The sequence below is a fragment of the Meriones unguiculatus genome, chromosome 2, assembly GCF_030254825.1.
Source record: "Meriones unguiculatus strain TT.TT164.6M chromosome 2, Bangor_MerUng_6.1, whole genome shotgun sequence".
Classification (NCBI taxonomy): domain Eukaryota; kingdom Metazoa; phylum Chordata; class Mammalia; order Rodentia; family Muridae; genus Meriones; species Meriones unguiculatus.
The window spans coordinates 136780817-136806056 of record NC_083350.1 but is presented as its reverse complement, the minus strand read 5'-3'; positions in this window follow the sequence as shown (position 1 = coordinate 136806056).

Below are 25240 nucleotides of genomic sequence, written 5' to 3'. Positions count from 1 at the left end.
AGAATATAGACACACTGGCCAAACACACCATCACCCTGACTCTGTGTAACAACAACGAAGAACAATTCATTTTCTGGATTCAGTCCATGGTCCACGCTGGCGCTGGAGTCAGTGTTGATATCCGTGTTCCTTGCGGACACTGGGAACCAGATTGATATCCATTATTTGAGCTGCCGTGGGAAACCACGTTGAAATCCACAATCCGTGTTTTTTGCCAGGAAACCACGTGGAAGTCCACGGTCGCTGCTGCCGCTGCCCGCTGTGAGGAAGAAAGCTCCTGCCGCGGTGGTATTGATGACTGCAGACTCCTAACTGATCACGAGAGACATTGAAGGCTTCTGTGACAACCAACCCCTCCCCCTAAGAAAAGAAACGGCCCAGACAGGAGGCTACCGAAGAGAGTCCTTAAAAATTGTGATAAAGATGCTGCGTGTAGCTCTTCACAATTGTTGGCGGCTTCCGGCGGTGGGGAGTGTTGGGCAGAATCAGTCCTCCTTAAGGAGCTGGCCATGGGGAGTTTGACCGTGCTCCAGTGGGTATACGGGCAACACAAATTGGACTTGGTGAGGGCGGGGGTTGTTGGGTTTGGGAGGGGGAAGTTAATGGGGCACAAGGGTGGGAGGGGAGACCTGGAAGGAATAGAAATCGAGTGTGATGGGGACACATTGTACAAGATTCCTTAATAATTAATGAAAATGTTGTATTAGGAGGAAAGGAGGGGGCTGCAGAGACGGCTCGTCAGACAGAGACCTGGGTGTGTGATTCCCAGCACCCACACGGATGCCCACGGCCGTCAGCAGCTCCCGCTCCAGGGTTCTTCCACCCTCTTCTGATGTCTACAGGCATTGTGCCCACATGGGACAAGACACACACACAAAATAAAAACACAGTTTAAGAATCGTTTAAGGAGTTCAGAGATTTCTAACCACAGCAAAATCTCTTAAGGGTTGAAGCTGAAGAGGCGGCTCAGTGAGTAAAAGCATTTGTTTTTCTCCCCCTTTTTACTTTCACTTATTGGATTTTCCGTCTCGGATGTTTTGTTTGCGTGTACGTCTGCGCCACATGCATGTCTGGTGCCCTTGGAGATCAAAAGCGGGCATGGGATCTCCTGTAACTGGAGCTGTAGACGGTCATCAGCCACCACGTGGGTCCTTACAGTCAAAGCCTGATTAAGAACATCTGCTCTTAACCACCAGGCCATCTCTCCAGTCCCAGAACTTGCTCTTGTAGTGGAGCTGGGTTCAATTCCCAGCACCCACATAATGGCTCACAACCATCCACAACTCCAGTCCCAGGAGATCCGATGCCCACTTCTGACCTCTCAATGTACCAGGCAAGCACCTGGTCTACATACATGAAGGGAAACGCGCACACATAAAATAAAAATACATGAATGTAAAAAAGAGAAAAACAAAGTTTTCTTTTTTAAAAAATATCACTATTAGAAATCAATATGATTAGCGCTTCCAAATTATAGAGACAGAAGAACTAAGAAATACAGCTATAAAAAAACATAAAAGGACATAAAACTATTATAAAATATGATTATGTGTTGTTGTATAATACATATTATAGACATGAAAACATAATTATGGAGAAAATGTCCCAAATTCTTATAGTCGTTGTCTTCAGATTGAGGCCATAGAGTCTGTGGTTTGTTTTCTTACTAGTGTCTTTGAACTTTTTCTAAATATTCCATAATTAGAAATGGCTTTTTTTTTGTAAATTGAAAAATAATGAATTTTCACATTTAAAATTAATGTTTATCTTATCTTTTTTGTGTTTCCATGGAACTCACATTAAAGGATAAAAGTCAAGTTTCTAAATGGGTTCAGTTTAGCAATTATAAGATTTTCTTTACTTGATCTGATCTAATGACATTTTAAGGAATAAACACCTATGAATGCTATGAAGGCTTTTCTATGGATGCTTTTACAAAGACATTTTTGGAAGTGGCTGATGAAAAGTCATGCTGAAAACAAGCATATTAAAAATGTGTTCTACATTAAGAAGGAATTTACATCATAAGTATATTTGAAGTTAACAAGATTTAGCAGTAAAAACACAACAGGAAGCCAGGAGATCTTGGGAAAATGTGTTCACAATTATAAATTCTTAATTGGGCAGATAGAATCCTTAGAGGCACTGTCCAGAGAGCTCCCAAACTTGAACCAGAATGTGGTTATTACCAAGGTCTCCTGTGGGGTGGGGTGGGGGGGCTGGACCGATGCCTCAGCTGTTAAGAGGACTTTCAGGGGACCCAGGTTCAATTCCCAGCACCACAAGGCAGCTCATGACAGCTTGTATCGCCAGTTTCAGGACATCCAATGCTGTTCTCTTACCTCCAGTGTCACCAGGCACTCACACGGTGCACAAACATAAGTGCAGACAAACGAGCATGCACATACAATGACAATGGGGGACAGTGTCTCCTCCACTGTGTCTCCAGTGCTTGCATACTCTATGAGCTCCCTGTTAACTTCTGTGATCTACAGAGATTTACAGATTCCTTGGCGGTACAATTCCAGACCCTTTCAGCCACTGGACTTTGAGACCTTAGAAACATGAACCAGAAGTTTAATTATTATTATTATTTTTTTTTTACTAATTTTTTGGGCAGACTAGATGAACAGTTTGCATCTAAAATTTGCTCTTTTCTATGCAATCCAAAAACAACTACAACAACAACGAAACAACCAAAACATAAAAGCTAGATTGTGGTCAAAACATATTTTCTTCTCACTAATCAGTTTGAATATTTAAAGCTACAACACAAAGTCAGTTGCCCTTTAATATCTCTTCAGGTATTCTGCCCAAGCAAAGAACTTAGAATTTTATTTCTCCTCTGGCTTCCTAAACATCAACAGCTTGGAAATATTGTCTCCTTGGATGCTGTCTGCTTTCAGCAGGACCCATTTAGGGTACTGCTCTGTTTGTTTTTGAGACAGGGTCTCAGTTTTTAGTCCAGGCTAGCCAAGAATTCCCTATTATCCAAGTTTGCCTTGAACTTGTAGCAATCCTCCTGCCTCAGCACTCCAACTGCTGGGTTTCCAGGCATACGCCACCATACCTGGACTCCAAATAAGGCTGGAGAGACATGCCTGTACTTGTTCAGTTAGAATCAAGCTGGGTACTCATAGTCAAAGAGACTTCAGGGATTAATCTTTGTTGTCAGCCTGACTGGACTAAAATCACCATGGAAGCACATGTCTGGCCGTATCTGGAACATTTCCAGAAGGATTTGACTAAAGAAGGAAGACCCACCCTGACAATGGAAACATGTCTCTAGATGCATCCATCAGGGTATTTCTAGAAAACTATGATAGAAGAAGGAAGACAGCTCTGAAAAAAAAAAAAAGTCTTATGCTTCTAATTATTGTATGAGTGGGCGGGAGGATGGGTGGGTAGAGCAGGCAAACACATGAAGGTCAGAGAACAACCTACAGGAGTCAATTCACTGTTCCCATATGTGGTTCCCAAGGATCCAACTCAGTTGTTATTTTTGGTGGTAAACACCCTCACCTGATGAGATGGCTGCCTGCTTTGGAGATGACATCCCTACACCTCTTCTATATGACAGTGATTCTGGAGAAATTCCCAGTGAGACTCAAGAAGATAGAAACGATAAAGAACAAATTTGAAAAATATTTCAGAAAAAAAATGTTTGGTAGGAGAGAGTTTTTAAGATTAAAATCACAGAATGTTCAGGAAAACTTGGTTTCTATCAGGGAAGAAAACTGCTTCAGAAGGAGAGTCCCTTCTGGGAAGAACAACATGGCCCCCTTGGAACCCAAGGAACAAGCAAGAGCCAAGGATCAAGTGTGGGCTAGGGTTTCTGTGACTCTTCACGCAGTAGTAATCCCTTAGTATGGAAACATCTCGGAGGAGTGACTAATTAGAAGACAGCTGAAAGATGTGCCCAGGAGAGACCAGAGCCGTTTAAATTCATTTTTATTTTAACAAAATGAATATTTATTCTTATTTATGTATATGTTGGGGTGAGGGAGCTGCCCACTGAGGCCAGAAAAAGGGTTTCAGATTCCCTGAAGCTGGAGTTACAGACAGAGGTGCTGATGTGGGTGCTGAAAATGGAAATGGACTCCTCTGAAAAAACAGGTGCTCTTAACTGCTGAGCCATCTTTCCACCCCAAGAAAATCATGGCGTCTCTACTTCTGATGTCAGACTCTTCAGATCTCCAACTCTTTGCTTTCATCTTTGTCGACTACAACACAATTTTTTCTCTTGGGCTGGTTCCACCCACTGTTAACAGCTTTCCTCGGCAGGTATTCTACAGCTCTGGCATCTCTAACCTCTTGGGATCTCCAAGGCAATCCAGACTTCACCTTCACAGCTTCTGGGACACAGCTTCTGCTGCTGCTGCTGTTCTTGGTGGTCATCCCATGGTGCTGGTATCTCCAAACAATTGGGTCTTCTGCTGCAACTGGGCTGCACTTTCACCAATAGCCTCTCACAGACTCTCTTCCTGGTGCCAAGCCTTCTTTGTACGACCCCTTCAGTCCTGGGCCTTCAACTGACATTGAGGCTACACCTTCACCTTGCTCTCAGAGTGCCATGCCTCAGCTGCTCTCCATGAGCCTTCATGCCTTCCAAACCAGACCACCTAACTGAGTCTTACATATCACCAAATCCAGCTACCAACACAAGGTACAACCTTGGCCAGCTCATACTCATGGCCTCAGGGGCTTTCCTTAGTTGTAGACAAAAATTCTGTCCTTGATTCTAAAGCCAGAACTATGGTGGCCAAAGCTTCCAAGTTCTGCTACTTTGCTGGAGCTACAACATGGACCCTTAGTTCAACTACATCTTCACCAGCTTTCTGTTTTCAATGTTTTTTTTTTTTTTGTTGTTGTTGTTGTTGTTTTTTTGTTTTTTTGTTTTTTTCACTACCTAAGCTTGACTGTTCTGGAACTTGCTTTGTAGAGCAGGCTGACCTTGAATTCAGAGATCTGTATGCCTTTCGTCTCCAAAGTGCTGGAATTAAAGGGGTTTGCCAACATGCCTGGCATTATAGATCTTTATAAGCATGGCCACTATTCCTCAAGATCTAGATTAAAGGTGAGTGTCAATCTGGATCAAAAGTCTGTATCATCCCACCAAAAGCCTGTGTCATCCAGCCTCAAGACCCGGATCAAAGGCAAGTTGTCTTCCTGATTCAAGATCACAGGTTTCAGAGGATCACAGGTGTGCCCTCTATGTCTGGATTGTAGTTTGTTCCAAATATAGTCAAATTCACAAGTAAGAATAGCCATCACAATCCACCCCTTGTCAACTTTACACACAATCATATCTCTTTATGTGCAAATGAAAACAATAACCAGGTCATAATAACGCCTAACATCATATAACAATCCTCTGCACAAGTGCAAAAACGTTGTCAATTTAGAATAGGTGGCAATGTCCTTTTTCAACACCCTTTTCATAAGATGGAAGCTTAGATGGGTGAGATCTTGCCTCAAGATCACCACTCTCTTAATTCCATTTACTATATTTAATCTGTTTATCTCGTTGAGCACAGGATTTAGCTCCATTCTACTTCCCTTTAAACCTTAAACTATACATTATATTTTTCCTTTCTCAGCTTGCTATTTGATCAAAACACTCTTCATGAGAGTGAACCACAGGTAAAGTCTATGCTACGCTGTTTTGAGATTTCCTTTGTCAATGCAATTAATCTAAATCTTTTCACTTTAGCCTCAGGCGGAGTCTTTGGACAAGGGCAAAAAGCAGCTACATTCTTTACCAAAATATCATAAGAATGATCTCTAGGCGACATATTTAAATTCTTCTCCTCTGAAACCTTTTGAGCCAGACTCCCACAGTTCAAATCACCCTCAGCACCACTGTCTTCCCTACTAGTATGGTCCATTAAGCCCCATGTAAAGCATTCCACTGCTTTCCTAATCCAATGTCCCAAAATCCAATTTCTTTCAAACAAAAGCATGCTAAGGCCCATACCAGAAATACCTAAGTCCCTGTTACCAACTTATGTATTAGGGTTTTATTGCTGGGAAGAGACACCATGACCAAAGCAATGCTTATAAAGAAAAACATTTATTTGGGGATGGCTTACATTTTCTGATGTCTAATCTATTGTCATCGTGGTGGGAAGCATAGCAGCATGCAGGCAGACATGTTGAGGAAGGAGGCGAGCGTTCTACATGTTGATCCAAGACGATCCAGGAGGTGACCAGAGGTGTTTCACACTGGGCCAAGCTTGAGTATAGGAGACCTCAAAGCTCACCTCCACAGAAACATACTTCTTCTAACAGGCCACAACTCCACCAGTTAGGCCACACCTCCTAATAATGCCACCCTCTGTGGGCCAAGCATTTAAACACATGAGTCTATGGGGGCCAAACCTATTCAAGCCACCATGGCAGCTAACAGAGAAAAGTAGGCCCAGAGAAAGACTGTATACGATCTTTTGATGGAGACAAGATTATTTTACTACAGGTCCTAGAATAAAGCTCTCCAAACTAAAATAAATAAATAAATAACAAAAAAATGAACTTTTTTTTTAGTTTTTAAAGATTATTTTTAAAGTATAATTTTCAAATTATATTGATACAACCAAATGCTTATTAACACTACTGTATTTGGACAATAGGTTAGACCCTGTGATGTAGAAAGCTGTGAGATACTGACCAATCATAGGCAATCATAGCTCTGTGTTTGCTTAAAACATTGCTCCTGCCTCCAATGCACAAATTCACTCTTCCCTGAGGGGGCTACCCAAGCTCCTTCCTCGATTCCTCTCATCCCTTGCACTCTCTAATCATCACCTCATCTGATTCATTTCCTTTAAAATGTTCATCACATTTTTTTTATTTTTTGCATAAAACCCATAGGTTTGTCGATGGTCAGGAGTCCCACCTGGTCTGCCTGTGGGAATGTGTCCCTGGCTTCAAGAGGAATTCATGGAACACGCGTTGCGAAAGTTATGAGAAAGAGAGTGAATGAGGTTAAATGAATGAAAGCAGTAAGCCACTGTTTATAACAGAACCTGGTCATTGCTTTGTGATCTGGGTGGCATGGATCTGGGTACTTTGGTAACGGGGAAGAGGGATGTAGGCCCTCCTAAGAAACAAGAAAGGCTTACCAGAAAGAATGCAAACACAGCCTGAAAAGAGAGACCTCTTCCAGAGTGTCACACAGCACCAGATGTCTGGAGATAAAAGGACCCAAAGAGCAGAGGAAGAGGTAGACCAGGAGGCAAAAGGGAACAGGAATCCACTATGGACTGACCAATGAGTTCCACTGGGAAATTCAGACATTATTCAAAAGTGTGGTAGCTTGAAAAGAATGGCCTCCCTACACTCATATATTTGAATCTTAGTCATGAGGGAGTGGCACTACTTGAGAAGGACTAGGAGGTATGGCCTTATTGGAGGATGGGTGGCCTTGTTGGAAGAAGTTGTCACTGAGGGTAAGCTTTGAGGTTTCAAAACCCCAAGCTAACCCCAGTGTCTCTCTCTTCCTGCTGTCTGCAGATCTAGATGTAGAACTAACTCTCAGCTACACCTTCAACACAATGTCTACCTGTGTGCCACCATGCTTCCCACCATGTTCCTTGCCATGATGATGATAGACGAAACCTTTGTAACTGTAAGCCAGCCCCAATTAAATGATTTCTTTTATGAGTTTCGGTGGTCATGGTGTCTTTTCACAGCAATAAAACACTGACAAAGATAACATGGTGGACTATATGCTATGGCAAGGGGTGGAGGGAACAAGGCACAGGGCAGTTCTGTGTTGTAGAGCACTCAACCAAAAAGAATTGTGAAGAGAATAATGGAAGAAACTAGTAAGCGGACCTATTATTACATAATTCAAGCAATAAATGATAAGAAATTAAACTAAAGCTTGGATTATGGGAACAGAGGACAGGGTGGACTGGGAAATTATCTGGAAGAAAAAGCCAAAGGAAAGAGTCAAGATCAATCTTTCCCCATTGCAGCCTCCTCCACTCCCCTAACACCTATGAACAAACCTCCTCTGCAGAGTTGTCCAATGCTTGTAGACTCCTGTGGGGCTACTCAACAGGCTGAACAGGCTGAAGTCATACCATCATGGTCTTCTGATGGCCACATGGTACAAAGGAAAGTTGGAAGGGCCAACTTTTCTTGCTGGAAGCAGAAGACAGGCCATGGTAGTGTTGGGTTTAGAAGATACTTCAGTCAGCAAGACAGGGGACCTGAGTTCAATCTGTAGAACCCATGTTGTTACTGGACTTGGGGGTCTCCCAGCAAGCCAGATTTGACCATCCATCCTCAATAAGCCAACTAATGTATCCAAATTAACAATGAAAACAAACACCACCACCACAACAAAACGTGTATTCAATATAGCCACATTGGGGAGGATGGAGAGATTCAATGACTCCCCCAAGTCTATATTAAGGGAGAGGGATCTGACTTGAAGGCAGGTTTTAAGTAGACAGCAAAGATAGCCCTAACTAAAGAGTCAGGTAAAGTGTGGCCCAGTTCATTACTGCCTCAGCACTAAGGCTCTCCTGCAAGGTCGTCAGACAAGTTGTAAATCTTTGTCAGGAGACAGATTTTCCCTCCCTCTGAGTGTCCTCAGTGCTTCGGCCATTTCCTGTCTTGTCAGGAAACTGCAAGGGATATTCTAATTTCTTGCTGGTTATTATTTTGTTAGTCTACTCGCAAAGAAGGGAACACAGGTGTGTCTTTAGAATATATCAATTCCTAACAGAAAGGCTGATTGAAACATTTAAACCACAAGTCACAGACTTGTAATCCCAGCACTAGGGTAGTGGAGTAGAATAGAAGGCAGCAGCACAAGGCACCTGAGGTTCTCCTCTGACTGTATATACACCTACACACACATATATACATACTCACCTGTACACATATGAACAGGTATACACACACACACACACACACACACACACTCCAGAAAGACCCAATCAAAACATAGACCAGGTTTCTTGAGTTTTAGTCTTTTAACCAGCTATAAAAATTCTTCTTCTGATGTGTATGGTAAAGTAGGATTTCAGAAACTTTTATCTCATTTTTCACAAAAGTATCTTTTAGAGAAGAAAGTCTAATCACATTTAAGTTTGTCTTAGAACACTAAGTAAAGGTCTTTTGACTGTGCTGAGCCCTGAGGAAAGAGCTGTGAACCTAAATGTGGAATTTGATGAAAGAAAAAAATTACAAATACAATAAAAATACAATAATCATTTTAATGGAAGCATCCATACCAAAAGTATAAAACAAGAGACTTCTGCCAGAGAGATGGCTCAGTGGTCAAGACACTGGCGCTCTTTCAGGGAACCCTGGTTTAATTCTCAGAACCATATGGTGGCTCACAACGGACTTGCTCAAAGTCTTACACAGCCTGGACTGGGATTCAATCCAATTTGCTCCATGGCTCTGCCCTCTCTTTTAACTCCGACTTCAGGGTCAATATAGACTTACCATGGAAGAAAAGAATGAAAAAATGGACTAGGAAAATGCACTTTTCCTTCATTTTCTTCTTTGCTTCAGTTCTTACAGGATGCTCCAGGTTTTACCTCCTGCCTACAGGAGACTCTGTCAGAGGTTACTGGGCCTGAGGAAGAGGTGCGGTGGGTGGGGCTGACTCATCACACCCGCTGTCTACTATCCCAGGCTGGGGTGTGGCCTGATGGCTAGGGCTGAGCAAACAGTTCTAAGGAAAAGTTCTTTTTTATTTTTTTCATTCCTTTTCCCCTTCTTTTACTTTCTTTTTAAAAATTTATTTATTTTTTATTAATTACAGTTTATTTACTTTGTATCTCAACTGTACCCTCACCCTCATCCCCTCCCAATTCTAGCCTCCCTCCCTCTTCTCCACCAATGCCCCTTCCCCAGTCCACTGATAGGGGAGGACCTCCTCCTCTTCCATCTGATTGTACTCTATCAGGTCTCATCAGGAATGGCTGCATTGTCTTCCTCTGTGGCCTGGTAAGGTTGCACCCCTTTCAGGGGGAGGTGATCAGAGAACCTACCACTGAGTTCATGCCAGAGACAGCCCCTGTTCCCCTTACTAGGGAACTCCCTTGGACACTGAGCTTCCATGGGCTATATCTCAGAAAATATCCCTATGCCCAGATTATTTTATTTTATTTTTTATTTTTATTTATTTATTTATTTATTTTTGGCTCTTTTTGTGGAGCTCCTGTCCCCTCCAGGTCTTTCTATCACACACTTCTTTTCATAAGATTCCCTGCACTCTGCCCAAAGTTTGGCTGTGAGTCTCAGCATCTGCTTTGATACCCTACTGGGTAGAGTCTTTCAGAGGCCCTCTGTGGTAGGCTCCTGTCCTATTCCCTGTTTCTCCCTCTTCTGATGTCCATCCCATTTGCCTTTTTGAATGAGGATTGATCATCTTACCCAGGGTCCTCTTTCTTGATTAGCTTCTTTAGGTATACAGATTTTAGTATGTTTATCCTCTATTTTATGTCTAATATCCACTTATAAGTGAGTTTCTACCATGTGTATCTTTCTGCTTCTGGGATACCTCACTCAGCATGATCTTTTATTTCTTCTTTACAGAGTCTCATTCTAGACTCTCCTAGAACTCACAGCAATGTTTTTCTTAGACCAACAAGTTCTGGCACTATGGGGGTGAAACACTATGCTCCATTTCAAATACTATGTTCCAAAACTAATCATTTGAATGTGGGAATATTTTATAAGTTCATGTTTTTCTTTATTGTATCATAACTTCTCCCATTAAGACCATTTCCCTTCCTCCTGTTTTAAGGCAGAGTCTCTGGTCTAGGCTAACCTCAGACTCACTAAGTAATTGAAGATGACTGTGAATTTCTGCTCTTCCCTGCCTCTACTTCCCAAAGTGCTAGGATTATAGGCATGTACCACAACACCTAGTTTATGTTCTGCTGGCATAGAAGCCATGGCTTCCTGCATGGGCAAGCACTCTACCAACGGAGCAGCACCCTCAATTCCAGAACTGCATACTGTTTACATTCAGTGTTTTCAGCATTTGCAATTCCTCATCCTAAAAGCTTGCTAATTGCAAACATAGAGGTCCCTGCCACAAAGGATGGTCACATTTCCACTGCTCCATTTGGTTTGTTGTGGTGGTGGTTTTGTTTTGTTTTTGCAAAATTGCAAGACCTTCCCCAATAGCTCAGGTACCGCGGTTTTTCTGGGGGAGTCCAGCAAGTGCCTACCATTTCCTGAAAGCCCTTTTCTTCCCTTTTCTTCTCAGACTTCCAGAACGTATTGCTGCATTTGGCTGCCCAGGAGAGAACTGCTTTCCTTCACCTTGTACTGCTTCATTCAAAGGCACACAGGAGCTGGACTCCTTTCAAGCTTCTCGCCAGCAGCTTGGCTCTGTTCTCTCAGATAGGGTGTGCCTCTCTCCACTCTCCTCCCTCACGCCTCACCGGCTGAACCCAGAAACGGCACAGATGCTGTCTCATGAAGTCGCTTGTGAAGACACCGTCCTCTGGCCTCAGGAGTGCTGACAGGAACAAACCCTACAATTCCTTCTTCATCCTTCTCATCCAGTCTCCCTTCCTGACACCTGCTCCCAGGAGACACTTTGCCTTCTCTTCTGTGAATTCATCCAAGGTGGTACTTCTCCCAAGGGGATAATCAGACATAGCCCAGACACAAGCTTCTCTAATAAACACAGACATAAAAATTATGACAGGGAACAGTAACAGAGTAAGCCTGTCCTGAGAAGAGAAAAAATGATGTAACATTCAAAGAACCATTACCTCATTTGTGTACTCACCTAAGAGTTGTTCTATCTTAACCTAAAAAATAGAATCTAATAAAGCCTCTTTCTCTCACCTCTTTGAGGGCCTTGGCCTTCCGAGAAGCCCAGGTACACTGAGGCAGGGAGAAAGGCACAGTCTGGGCAGGGCATTGCCTGTAAGATTAATGGTAGAGCCCACAATACGCAGCAAACCAATGAATCTATGAACCTTGTGCTTGTCTTTATGGGAAATGAGCAAGATAACATCATCCTGATAGATTGTTTGGGTGCGATGCACCCATGTATTTGTAATTACAAGTGTCACGATACAGTTGTAATAATACTGCTTCTGGGAATGAATTGGGAGGAAATTCAAGTTGAGATAACAGAAGGGTAAGAAAATTGAGATGAGGGCTTCAGGATTGTGGGAGCAGGCATGGGAAAGTAGGGGCGAAAGTGTCAGTGTAGAATAAGGACAGATGATGCATCCCCAGAAGACAGAGGGGGAGCGTGGAGGAATGGGAGGAGCCTGGAGGAGTGGGAGGAGCCTGGGGAAATGGGAATAGCACCAAATACATTCTCTACACAGCTTCTGACTTAAATGGGTGTCCTAGAAGATCTTCCAAAGGTCCCATGCCACCCCTGGAATGACAGTCTGGGTACTGTATTAGAAATGGACTGTGACCTGGAAATATAGGTTGAAATAAATCCTTTCCTCCCTCCATTTCTGCTGTTGTTTTGTTTTGTTTTTGTTGGTGGTGGTGCTTTTGTTTGTTTGTTTGTTTGTTGTTTCCTCAGAGTTTCATCACTACAAGAGAAAGAACGCTAGAACGCCTAGTGAGCCATCTTGCCAGCCCCATTCACATTTTAAGAAAACTCTGACTGGGATGTGGTAATGCCTCCTATAAAGGAGTGTCGGAAGCAATAACCATTGGGTTTTCTTCCCCCAAACTGCCACTCAATGGAACTTTGATCTTTCCAGCTTTTTGTTTTTGTTTGTTTGTTTCAAATCACACAGCAATGACAGCACATGGGCCTGGCCTCAGTGCACTAGAAGTGATCACGGAAGCTTGCAAGTGAATGGGCACCTAGCAGTTTCCTGTGGACCCCTTTGTCTGGGGAGGTTGGGGCAGCCAGTGAGGGCCTCAGCATTTTAGCAGCTTCAAGGGGGTGGAGTATATTTGAGGTCAAGGGTAGCACAGACAAGTTCTTCAACTGGTATTTCTGTCAATCTGAGTTTTCTTTCCTCATCCAATTCCCCTCCTCCTCCCTGTCCCCACTCCCTGACTGCAGTCAAGTTTCCTGCCTTTTGGCCGAGGTGGTACCATAACTAACTGATGTGGTGGGGTGTAAAAAGAGAATACATTCTCTTGGGTATGACAGACAAGTGTACTTTCTTCTCTGGCAACAAGGATAAGCCACAATAAAAGCATCCAGGGGCCAGGCTCTAAATGTGGTACAGTCTCCCCTAGCCCCAAGCTGTGTGTGTGTGTGTGTGTGTGTGTGTGTGTGTGTCTGTGTGTGTGTTGTATGATGTTGTGTGGATATCTGTTGGAATGCATACGAAAACCAAAGGGACAGCCTCTGGTGTCACACTGTCTGTCCCTAAAGTGATGCTCACTTGTGTTTTGTTTGGGGCACAGTCTCTCCCCAGCTTGGAGCTTACCAAGCAGACTCAGCTACTGGCCAGCAAGCCCCAGGGATCTTCCTGTCTCTACCTCTCAGCCCAGGGGCACAGTGGGTATCACCCATGCATTAGTTTTAGTCTATATGTGAGTTCTAGGGCTTGCCCTCTGACCCCTGATCTTGTGCAGCAAACACAGCTTAAACTGAGCCATTTGTCCATTGTCCCTTTGACATTTTTAAAGTTGAATCCTCACCAATGAACATATTCATCCAGAAGAAGACTCACAATTTTCAGTCTCACAGAGACCTCACTAAAATTTCCAAGTCACAAGTATATGTTTGCTTCTCAGTCCCTGGACACTGTAAGGCTCATCTGTTTCTTTCTTTGTCTTATCTGTTCTTTTGTTTTCTTTCCTGAGACAATGTCTCAAGGAAGCCAGGCTGGCCTCAAACTCATTCTGAGGTGAGGACAATGCAGAACCCCACCTCCCCAGCACTGGGGAAACAGGCATGAGCCATCCCAGCTGCTTTACTCGGAGTTAGCAACTGAACACAGAGCCTGGTGCATTCATGGCATGCCATCTACTGAACCACATCTGCCCCCTTTGTTCCTCGAGGCCATCACCTGTGAGGCCTTGACTTTCAGCTCTACCTAAAGAAAGAAAGAAAAAGAAATTGGAGACGATCTTTTATTCCTCTTAGTTCCTTCAGCTATGATAGCATAGAGATTGCAAAATAATAAAATTTTTAAATGACCTGTCTCTTGAACTCTGAGTGAACTTCTCTTAATTGTCATCAAGGAGCAAGGAAAGAATCACAAAGGCTGACGTGGTTCCACAGACTTACAACCTGTAGCTCAATTTGATGTCATTTCAAAACTAATTAAAGTGCTCTAATTGGTGTCGTTCCCTGCCCTGGAAGCATATTTTCCAGGTCAAAGTCTACAGGTCTATAATCTCAAGTTGTTCTCTCATCTTGATCAGAATAAGATGGAAATATGGAATAGACGTTCCACTCACCTGTGAAAGGCAGCTTCGCCCATACATTTTGAAAACAAGTTTTTAGGGAAGAAATGACTTGTGTTTTATTATAAAAACATTTCTCATTTACTTGTTGGTCCTAGGAGATGCTTTGGGTTACTAGAGCCTACACTGACTTAGAAGCAAGCATGGTGATTTTAGTGCAGTCAAATGACTTAACACTATGCACAGATGAGTCAGAATGCTCCAGAGGCAGCAATAATCCATTTCTTTCTTTAAAACATGCTTTGGTCATGCTTTCTGTAATGTTCTCCATCTTACCCTTTTCCCGCTAACCCTCCTTCCCAGTGAGTGTCTCTTCACCTGCCTGTCTTTTGAATGTGTGGCCCACTGCACTTGGAGTGGCTTGCATGAGCTTGGGGGGGGTGGCAAAGGCAAGTTAACTGTGTCTACAGCACTGAGGACTAATGACTCAATACCCCTTAACAGCCTTTACCTGCCTATGGCTTCTAAGAGACGGGGGGAGTGGGTAATCACAAGATTTTCTTTTCCATTCATGAAAAAATACTGTCTGGCCTAGACTAGTGCAGGCAGCCAACAGCATTGCCATTTACAGAGGACAGCATTTCCCAGCACCCTGCCCCATCCTCTGGCTCTTTCTGCACCCGCTTCAATGTTTCCTGAGCTTTGGAGGGAGTAATATAGATGTCCTGCTTGGGGCAGAACACTCAACAGTCACTTATTCTCCCTCCCGTGACCAGTTATGAGCCTCTCTCTTCATTATCCGCTGCCCACTATGAGATTAAGCTTCTCTGACTAAGGCTGACAACACCTCTAAACTTGGGGTATAAACAAATATTTAAGAGGCCAATCTTAGGGCTAGAGAGATGGCTCAGCGGTTAAGTGCACTGGCTGTTCTTCCAGAGGACCCAAGTTTAATTTCCAGGACCTACATGGCAGCTCACAACTCTCTATGTAACTCCAGTTCCAAGTGATTTGATACCCTACCACAGAAATACACAAAATAAATGAAGTAAAAATTAAACAATCAGCCAAAAATTTTAAAAGACAGCTTTCTCTATTCATCCCTCCTCTCTCCCTCCACGTGTGTGTGTGTGTGTGTGTGTGTGTGTGTGTGTGTGTGCTCACACACATGATAACATACACATTGACCTTATTCTGATGGTTTTGGCCATAAGCTTAGAAAACTAATTATACCACCTTGCTCTCTATCATGCTGTAATCATGTGTTCATTGACAGTTTCAGGCAAAATTGTCAAGCAGGAAAGCCAGTGTGTCCAGGATACCAAGACAACTCAGAACTTTCTAGAAGTTCACAAAGTAAAAAGCAGATGGTAAAAAAATCTTTGATATACCTTCTGTAGAAAGGATCTCCTGTGTTTGTATGGAAACATCACCAGTCAATAAAAAGCTAATGGCCTATCACTGAGGCAGGAAATAGGAGATAGGAGATCTGGTAGGCAGTAAGGATTCTGGGATAGTACCAGGCATGAGAGATTTGCCCAAGGAAGATGTGAAGAGGACATAGTTGGTACCTGAGCAGAGGTAACCAGCCACATGGCAGAATGTAGATTACAATAAATGCCTTATCTTAAAATATGAGCTAGTCAGGAAAGAGCCTAACTATATGGCCTAGGTATTTTGACTCTCACTATCTTGGGGCCTGTAGAAAAAACACCATCTATGGCAACCACCTTCAGTAGTTTACATTCCTGCCTACTTGGTTAACCCTCTCTTTATCATACCTAAGAAGCTATTGGAAGCCAGGCATTGCAGTGCACACACTGCCATCCCAGCATGTTGGGGATAGGGGATGGGTGGAAACAGAAGGACTGGCAGTTCAAGGCCAGCCCTAGCTATATGATACCTTGTTTCAAACAAAACAAACAAACAAACAAGCTATAGGAGAACCTCACTGGAGACCACGAGTAAGAGGGACTCTGAACCAGAAAACAGAAAATAACTTGCTGTCTCAAATCAATACAAATGGGATGACTATAAATGACAAGCTCATTTCCTTGTTTTGTTTTGAATTTGTGTGGAGGTATATAGGTGTTAGAATGTGCTGGGTCCCTGAAGATAGAGTTACAGATGGTTTTGAGTCTTCTGATGTGAGTGATGGGAACTGAACTCTGACCATGGTCACTCTAAACCACTGAGTCATCTCTCCAGCCCATTTCAGGCAAAAGGTGGATCTCTGATTTTTTTTAACCTCACCCATATTGTCTACAACATTGGTTCTCAACCTTCCTAATGCTGAGACCCTTTAATATAGCTCCTCATGTTGTAGTGACCCCAACCATAAGATTATTTTCATTGCTACTTCACAATCATGGTTTTGATAGTGTTAGGAATTGTACTGTAAATAACTGTGTTTTCCTATGATCTTAGGCAACACCTCTGAAAGGAATCACGAGCCACAGGTTGAGAGGCACTGTCCTAAAACTTCCCTGTGTGAAAAATGAGAAGAGAGTCCCTCCAAGATGGCTCAGTGGTAGAGGAGACTGCTGGCAAGCTTGATGACCCGAGTTCAATGCCTCCCTTCTTTTAACATTTATTTTATGTATGTGTAGCTATATGTGTGCCATGACACATGTGTGGAGATCAAAGTACAACTATCAGGCGTTAGTTCTAGCCTCTAACTATGTGGATTCTAGGGATTGAACTCTAGTCATCATCAGGCTTGGTAGCAAATGCTCTTACCTGCTGAGCCATCTTGCTGGCCCCTGATTTTTTTTATTTGTAAGTTTATATTTGACTGATGAGTTTCACGTCTAGGCTAAAGCAGACAAAAGTGCACTCTCACCCCAATGTTATCAAAACTGTGGCCTAAGCAAATATGATATTATAAATGGGATATCTATAGTTACCTGTACACTAAACAGGCATTAACACATGCTGTATAACTCAGAACTTAGCTACCCTTAAGAGGTTTATAGAAGGCTACTTCAGGGAGGTTTCAGGGAGAGAGTCTTGTGTATTTTCCTAAACAAAGATGGCTGGTTCTCTATCCTTCTTCTGGCTACTCGAATATACCTAGATCCTTTTAGGTACCTGTGGTTCTAGATCTTCTTAGGTGTCACCACTGAGCACATCCCTTCTACCCCAAAAGCCATCCCTGCCTTCCAGTGTCTCACATGATAAATGAGCCTGCACTGTGAGTTTCAAAAACACACTTGATGATCACAAAAATGCAAAATAAAGTGGTGGGCGCATAATTCTTGACAGCCACTAGGTGTGCTGGCATAGAACTTCAGAGACCCAGATCCTACTTGGACACTCTCTACCTCTCAACAGTCTCTATGTAGAATGCAAAGGTCATCTCCTCCTAATGGGCACCAAAGCCCCATATACTTAGTAAAAAAAGGGGTCTTTCTTTCCTATACCTGCCTCAGGACTGACCTCATTCTGAAATGAGTGACCCTGGGCATTTTAGTCTATTTTGTTGTTGTTGTTGCTAAACTATGATGGTTAATATTATCAACTAGACAGGATCTAGAATCACTTCTGGGCATGTCTTTGGGCAGTTTCTAGATCAGATTAATTGAGGTAAAAATTCTAGCCTAAATGTGGATGTCACCATTCCAGATAGGCTGGGGTCCTAGACAAAAGAAAGAATGAATGAAAGAAAGAAAGACGGAAGGAAGGAAGGAAGGAAGGAAGGAAGGAAGGAAGGAGGAAAAAATGAGTACCAGCATTCATTACTCTCTGCTTCGCCCCTGCAGACACAATGTAACCAACTGCCTGTGTTCCCGCCATTATGCCTTCCTTTCTGTGATAGACTGTATCTCCTCAGACTATGAGTCACAATAAGTTCTTTGCTCTTTAAGTTGCTTTCCTCAGGTATTTTGTCACGGTACAGGAGCTGTAACTAATTTATTTACCAATACACCCAGGATGGCACGCACTGAAAAGTTTTTCTAGCTTACAGCTCTGGAGACTGAAGTTTGGGCAGTTGCCTCAATTTGGGCCCCACGAGGGACCTCTCAGCTACTTGACACTACACATATTGCAGTGAGACTAGAAGAGTGTACACAGTGAGACTGGAGGCCGGAAGGGGAAGGGGAGGGCCCTGCTTGTTCTGTTACAACAACTCACTGCTCATGAAAGTAAAATTTCCCCACAAACAAGCATTAATACGTCCTTAGGATAAGTTAGCTTGCACTGAGCCTAATCTTCTAAAAGTCCACCGCCTATCAGTGTCACTCTTCTATGAACCAAGCTTCCAGCACATGAATCTTTAGAAGACAAGCCACAGCCATTCCACACCAAGAGGAGTGCCTCCTATCCCCAGGTATACATTCACTTCTTGACTCTGGTAATTCAACCACAGACACACTGAGATAACTTCCAAAGTCTGAGTTAAGCTTGCTTCAATTCCTATTCAGATTTTTGCTCGTTTTATTCAGCACGAAACTAGATCTATTTAGCCTTTTGATAAACTCAAGTCTTGGTTTCATCACTATAATCACCGAAGAGGTAAGAAAATAATCAAATGTGAATAATAATCTATCTTTTCATAATTTGAGATACTTCTCCCTCAGATATTTGTTTAAGAGAATGTTTCAAGACTGAGAGATGACAGAACAGTTAAGGGTGCTTGCTGCTCTTACAAAGGACCAGAGCTTGGATCCCAGAAACCCACACTGAGGGGCTCACAACTGCCCATAACTTCAGGTCATGGTTTAACACCTTGTTCTGGCCTCAGTGGGTAACTGTGTGCATGCACACACATAAACACACACATACACACACACACACACACTAACTTAAAGAAATATTTTAAAATTTTGTTTCATATTACATACAATAGAACTTTCTAATACTTACGTTTCTAGGTTGAACATTGAACTCTTCAAGTACCTGCTATGGGTTACTTCCCTATAGTCATTTCTACCCAAGAACGAAATACAGAAAGCCCAAATCAGGTTTCTGCCCTATAAACATAGAAGCATATGGCCTGCCTCCCGATCTGCAACCTAAATAGTTCAAAATCTCAAGGTTTGGGGTTAGAGAAATGGCTCTGTTTGTAAGGTACTTGGCATGCTTATCTTGAAGATGTATTGATCCCCTTTGGGCCTGGATTCTAGCTGGGGTCCTGGAACTTGGCTTCTGCACAGAGAATGGGGGTTCTGTTTCTCTCAGGGGCAGCTAGAGTACCTTAAAGTGAGGCCCAAGTGCACCAGGGTATAGAAAAGGTTTTTTTTTCTACATAGTGTTACAGATTAACTCTTTTAGCATGAGCTTGCCAGTGGCAGTAGAAGCTCCGGTGTTCCAAAGCCTATGGTGAAACCAAAGTGTTACAGCTTTTGGTCAAGCTGCTGTGCTGTGCCTGGTTGACTTGCAGCCAAGACACAGGCCTGGTGAGGCCCAGACCCAGAGGGCCAGAGGGCAGGCCCAGTGAGACTCGACCCAGAGGAAGATAAATGATGAATCTCAGATGGTCTTGAAATGAGGAAGCATGAATCTTCACACCTTTCTTCATGTGAAATCAAGGGCAATATAAACCATTGGCAGAGGGAGGCATTTTGAGGGTGAAAGTGTTTGATTTGCTGGGGTCAGGGAGTCAGGGATACTTAAATGGTCCTATCACAAGAAGAAAAACACAGTACTTATCCTGTGGGGTGGGGTGGGGTGGGATGGGGTGGGGTGGGATGGGGTGGGGTGGGGTGGGGTGAGGTTTCCTCCATCTCCAAGTACAATTGAAGATCACTGTTGAACTAGATCCGGAGCAGGGTGGGGAATTTCTAAGAATTCCTAGATGCTTGCTAGAGCAATATCATATCAGGGAAGGGTCTGGCCTGTGATCTGCCCTGATGACTAGGTGATGCTCCTTACAAGACCTGAGGTCACTCAGATCAGTACAGAATTTTTGGAACCCTGCTGAGAAAAAGGAGTCTATCATCATAGACTGAACACAAATGATTGGGCATCTGGAGATGACTGACTTCAACCTTCTCCAGCAGAGTCCCCACAGACATGAGTTCAGATCCTCAGTACCTGTATTGGCTGGTTCTATGTCAACTTGACACAAATTAAAGCCATCAGAAAGGAGAGAGCTTCAGTTGAGAAAATGCCTCTGCAAGATTGGACTTTAAGGCATTTTCCTAATTAGTCATCAATGGAAGAGGGCCCAGCCCATCGTGGGTGGTACCATCCCTGGGCTGGTGGTCCTGGGTTTTATAAGAAAGCAGGCTGAGCAAGCCATGATGATGAAACCAGTAAGCAGCATTCCTCTATGACCTCTGTATCTGCTCCTGCCTCCAGAGCCCTGCCACGTTTGAGTTTCTGTCCTGACTACCTTCAACAATGGAGTACAGTGTGGAAGTGTAAAAAGCCCAGGGAACCCTTTCCTCCCCAAGTTGCTTTGGTCATAGTGTTTCATCACAACAATAGGAACTAAGGCAGCACCCATGTGAAATGCCAGGTGTGGTGACACAAGCCTGCAATCCTGATGCTGGAGAGGAAGAAGCAGGAGGAAACCTGCAGCTTGCTCTCAGGCCAGGCTAGCTGACCAACCATCAAGCCCTTGTCTCACAGTCTGTCTCAGAAATAAGATGGTGAACCATTGAGGAAGACACCGAACTTTAACCTGTGCCCTGCCACAACAGCCTAGCTGTTTTGTCCCTCTAAAACTCTTTGTTGCAATCACAGAAAGTGATTGAGCCCTTGTGGCATCTGGCAGTGCCTGCATCCTCTCGCAGATCTGCCTGGTAAGTTGGATATTAAAGGGACTACCAGAAAAGAAACACTTATTTCGAATAAACGAAAGTGGTACTTCTTTTTCCTTTCCTTATTTGTTTTTATTTAAGAAAATTGTAATAAGAACAGTTAACACCATCAGAAATAAAAATCTGGGGAAAGGTTTTTATTTTTGTTTGCTTTTGGTGTGTGTGTGTGTGTGTGTGTGTTTCAGCAGTAAAAGAAAAATATTTACCACATTAAAAACCTGGCTTTTTGATGTAGAATTTGAAAAATTTTTGACTTGAAAACAAAGCTTTTAGCCTACAATTTAAAATTCCTTCAATGCAAAAATAGACAAAGGAAGTTTGAAGAAGTTTAGTGCTCTCACTCTGAACTTTTTCAGGTGCTGGAGGAGAATAATATGAAAGATACAGCCAAGGGCTAGCTAATTCTATAGGGAAATGCAATTAGCTTAAGACATCTTTCTTTCTGCGCTGGTCAACACAATGGCAAAATGTACAAATGATTTTAAAATGTACAAAATAGGATGGAATGTTTGTGAACAGCCATGCAGCAAGCTTGGCTGTATGCCTGATAAAATCCACAAGAGTTCTACCAAATGGAAAAGAGTGGGTCTGTTTTCTTTGTTAATGCTTCTATGGCAGCCATCTTGTTCTGGAGGCCAGAATGCTCTCCCTGCCAATGGAAAGAACACTAGAGTGCTCTCGTTCCACTGTTGGGCAGTGAGTTGCTCAAGGGTGAAAGACAGATACTCTGAAGCAAGCTATCAGTGGACATAAAACCAACTTAATACATGCAGTACTTTAAAAAATAAGACAGAACTTTTTAGAAAGTTACAAACAGAATAATGATTGCTTTGTGAAATTCTAATTGTCTGGTTTGTTTTTTTCAAGACAGGATTTCTCTGTGTTTGGCTGTCCTGGACTCACTTTGTAGACCAGTCTGACCTCGAATCCACCTACCTCTGCCTCCCAGAGTGCTAGGATTACAGACAGCCATGTGCCACTATGCCCGTTGAAATTCTAAATTTAATTTATATTATTGTATAATGTTAAATCTTCATAAAGTAAATAATATTGTATGTAAGCTATTATAGAGACACATATATGTATGTACATATTTACATACACACATCCACATTCCTTCCTTCCTTCCTTCCTTCCTTTCTTTCTTTCTTTCTTTCTTTCTTTCTTTCTTTCTTTTTTTCTTTCTTTCTCTTGGAGTTGAGATGTTGGCCCTCATGCACGAACAGCAAGCATTCTACCAAGTAAGCAATTTTCCCCATTTTAGTCTCAGGAATACTTATAATGATGTATTTCATTCTGCAATTCAGTCAAAATAATTTAAAAGCCACCTCTTTAATAGTAGTGGAGAAAACCACAGCCACCAAATCCTCAGACACCAATGGAAAATATTCCCTATCTTCAGTCTCAGATTGCCTTACAAGCCTATTTCTATCTTCAACAAACCATGAAAGTCACATAGGGAAACTTGACACCCCAAATCCACCCTGTTAACTCTAGAACACAAATAGAAATGACATTTACTATACAATGCTTTGGCCACACCCAGACTCCAGAGCTAAGGCAGACACAGTTAAAAACTCTTGGTTGTAAGAAATTTCCTGACAGTTGTCTCTAGCATCGCCTCTTTCGTCCATTTGGGTATGCAGGGAACGACAGAACTAACCATGTATTCATTCATTCATTGTTCATTTAAGAACATCTCACAAATGACTTAAGGGAAGAAGGATATATGGCTCAGGGCTTCTCAGGTCTCAGCTTGTATGGTCTTTGGTTTTATAACTCCAGGCAGAATATCAGAGCAATGGCAGTACGTGGCAGGCGCTGCTCTCTTCATGGCCAACAGGAAGAAGCAGGACTCTGGTGCTACGAAGTTGGCCTCTTCAGCCTTTGACTCCATTCAGGCCTCCAGCCTTTGACTCCATTCAGGCCTCCAGCCTTTGGGATGGTACAACCCACTTTCAGGGCTCGTCTTCCTGCCTCAGTTGATCATCTCTAGAAACACTCTAACAGACAAACCCAGAGGTGTGCCTCACCAATCTTTTAGGCGTTTCCCCTCTGATCAAGTTGGTAATCAAAGTTAACTACCACACAGCAGTCAGGATAAACTCAGATTTACACTAAACTGTTTACAGGGTTGGAGGCGCTTCACAGCTGTGCCTTGAGACAATGTGACTGGGATCTCGGAGGAGTGCCTCCTATTTATCTCCCACACTTCCAGAAGTGCATACAGCTTACACACACCTGCCTGAATCAGAGTCTTCTTCAGAGGCTGTTCCAGGTACCAAACCAAGGTGATAGCCCCCAAAAATAACACAGCAGAGCTGCCAGGTTAAGAAATGGTCATGATTTTTTAAAACCTGCAAATGCATCTTTCTGTGGAGTGGCTTTCTTTCAGGAGCCTCTTGTTTAGGGGTGGGGTGTTAAGGTCAGTTATAAAACATGATCTTCCCTTGTTTTTGCTTGTTATATTGGTTACTTTTCTCGTCAATGTGGCAAAATGCATGTCAAGAAGCAACCTGAGGAAGGCAGGGTTGAATCTGGCCTAACAGTTCTAAGAGAACCATTGGTGGAAGGAAGTCGTGGTGGCTAGGGAAGGAAGCAGCTGACCACACGGTACCAAAGATTGGTGCTCTATTGATTTTTTTTTCTTTTTATTCATTCTGGGACTCCAGCCCATGTCATGGTGTCCGCCACCCTTTAGGATGGTTTTTCTCTTTTCCAGGTAGATCTTTGAGGAATTACCTTTGTAGACACACCCAGAGATATGTCCTTCAGTGATCCTACATCCAATCAAGCTGATAGTAAAGAGTCACCAGCACACTTGAGTTTGAGTTTTTGTTTGTTCACTTGGCCTTGGTTGTTTTGTTGGCTGGTTTTCCTTTTTACATCAAAAGTTTGAGTAAAGGACCACCAGGTGGTGGGCAGCTAGTGAGAGGCTCATTCCTGAAGGAAATTGCCTCTTCTTCCTCCAGCAGTTGTCCACTGCCTATGGCTCCTCAGGTATGGGTGGAGCCTTGTGAGTCCTCCATGCTAGAATGTTGACTTAGTCTTGTATAAATCTCATGTAGACAACCAGGGCTTTTGATAATCCATGGGTGTGGCATCCTTGTCATGTCTAGAATATACCGATTTTGTGGCAGTCTTCCAAATCCTCTGGCTCTTAATTCTTTTTGCCCCTCTTCCATGATGCTGCTTCCTTAGTCTTGGTAAAAGGGTTATGTTATATATGTTAGATTTGGGGCTGGGCTCTCCACAGTCACTCCTTCTCTTCATTTTAATAAATTGTGAACCTCTGTAATAACCATTCTCTGCTGCAAAATGAGCCTGTGATGAGGGTTGAGAAATGTACTAATCCATGGGTAGAATAGTTATTTTGAAGGTAGTTATATACCACACAGACAGCTGTTAGTTACTCTGAAGATATTAGTGTCACAATTGCATCGTTGGGCCTATCTTTCCAGGCCAGTTATTATTGTAGTCCTATAGCTAGGTAGGACTATTGGTAAGTCCCCCCCACCACCACCACCACCGCCCCAGCATCCTCAAAGGATTTTCTTAAGCATGCTCAGTTTTGTTCTGTTTTGTTTTTGTTTTTCAATAAAGCCCAGAAGGAATAGGGCTTCTGGCCCCGTCTACCCACTAGCTTCTTCTATATATTAAACTTTATGTAGTTCCCTTTCCATTCTCTGTGATTCAGAATCACTTATTTATTCATGCATTCAAACATTATCTCAGTTCTAGCCACAAAGAATTCACAAGTGGATGTGACTGGTTCCTGGCTCATCAAATCTATACTTTAGCACAGAAAAATCTCACATAAAATGAATGATGTCACTGTACTAAGAGGAAATAGTGTTGGAATAAACCAGTTGAAGAACGGTAGCACCGTGCTTCACCTAGGACTTGTGGTGATTGGTGTGTGTGGCTGTTCAGGGCTAAGTCAAGAATAGAGTCAGCTGTAAGTTAAGTAGTTGTGTCAGCACCCCAAGAAGCCACATAGCCTGGTACAAGATTCTCAAAGTTGAATGTGTGTATCTTATTAAAATGCAGTTTATGAGTCAGTGAGCAGAGGGGTGGATTCGGAAATTCTGTGCTTCTAACTAGCTCCCATATGGTACACATGCTGTGCTTACAGGGACCGCACT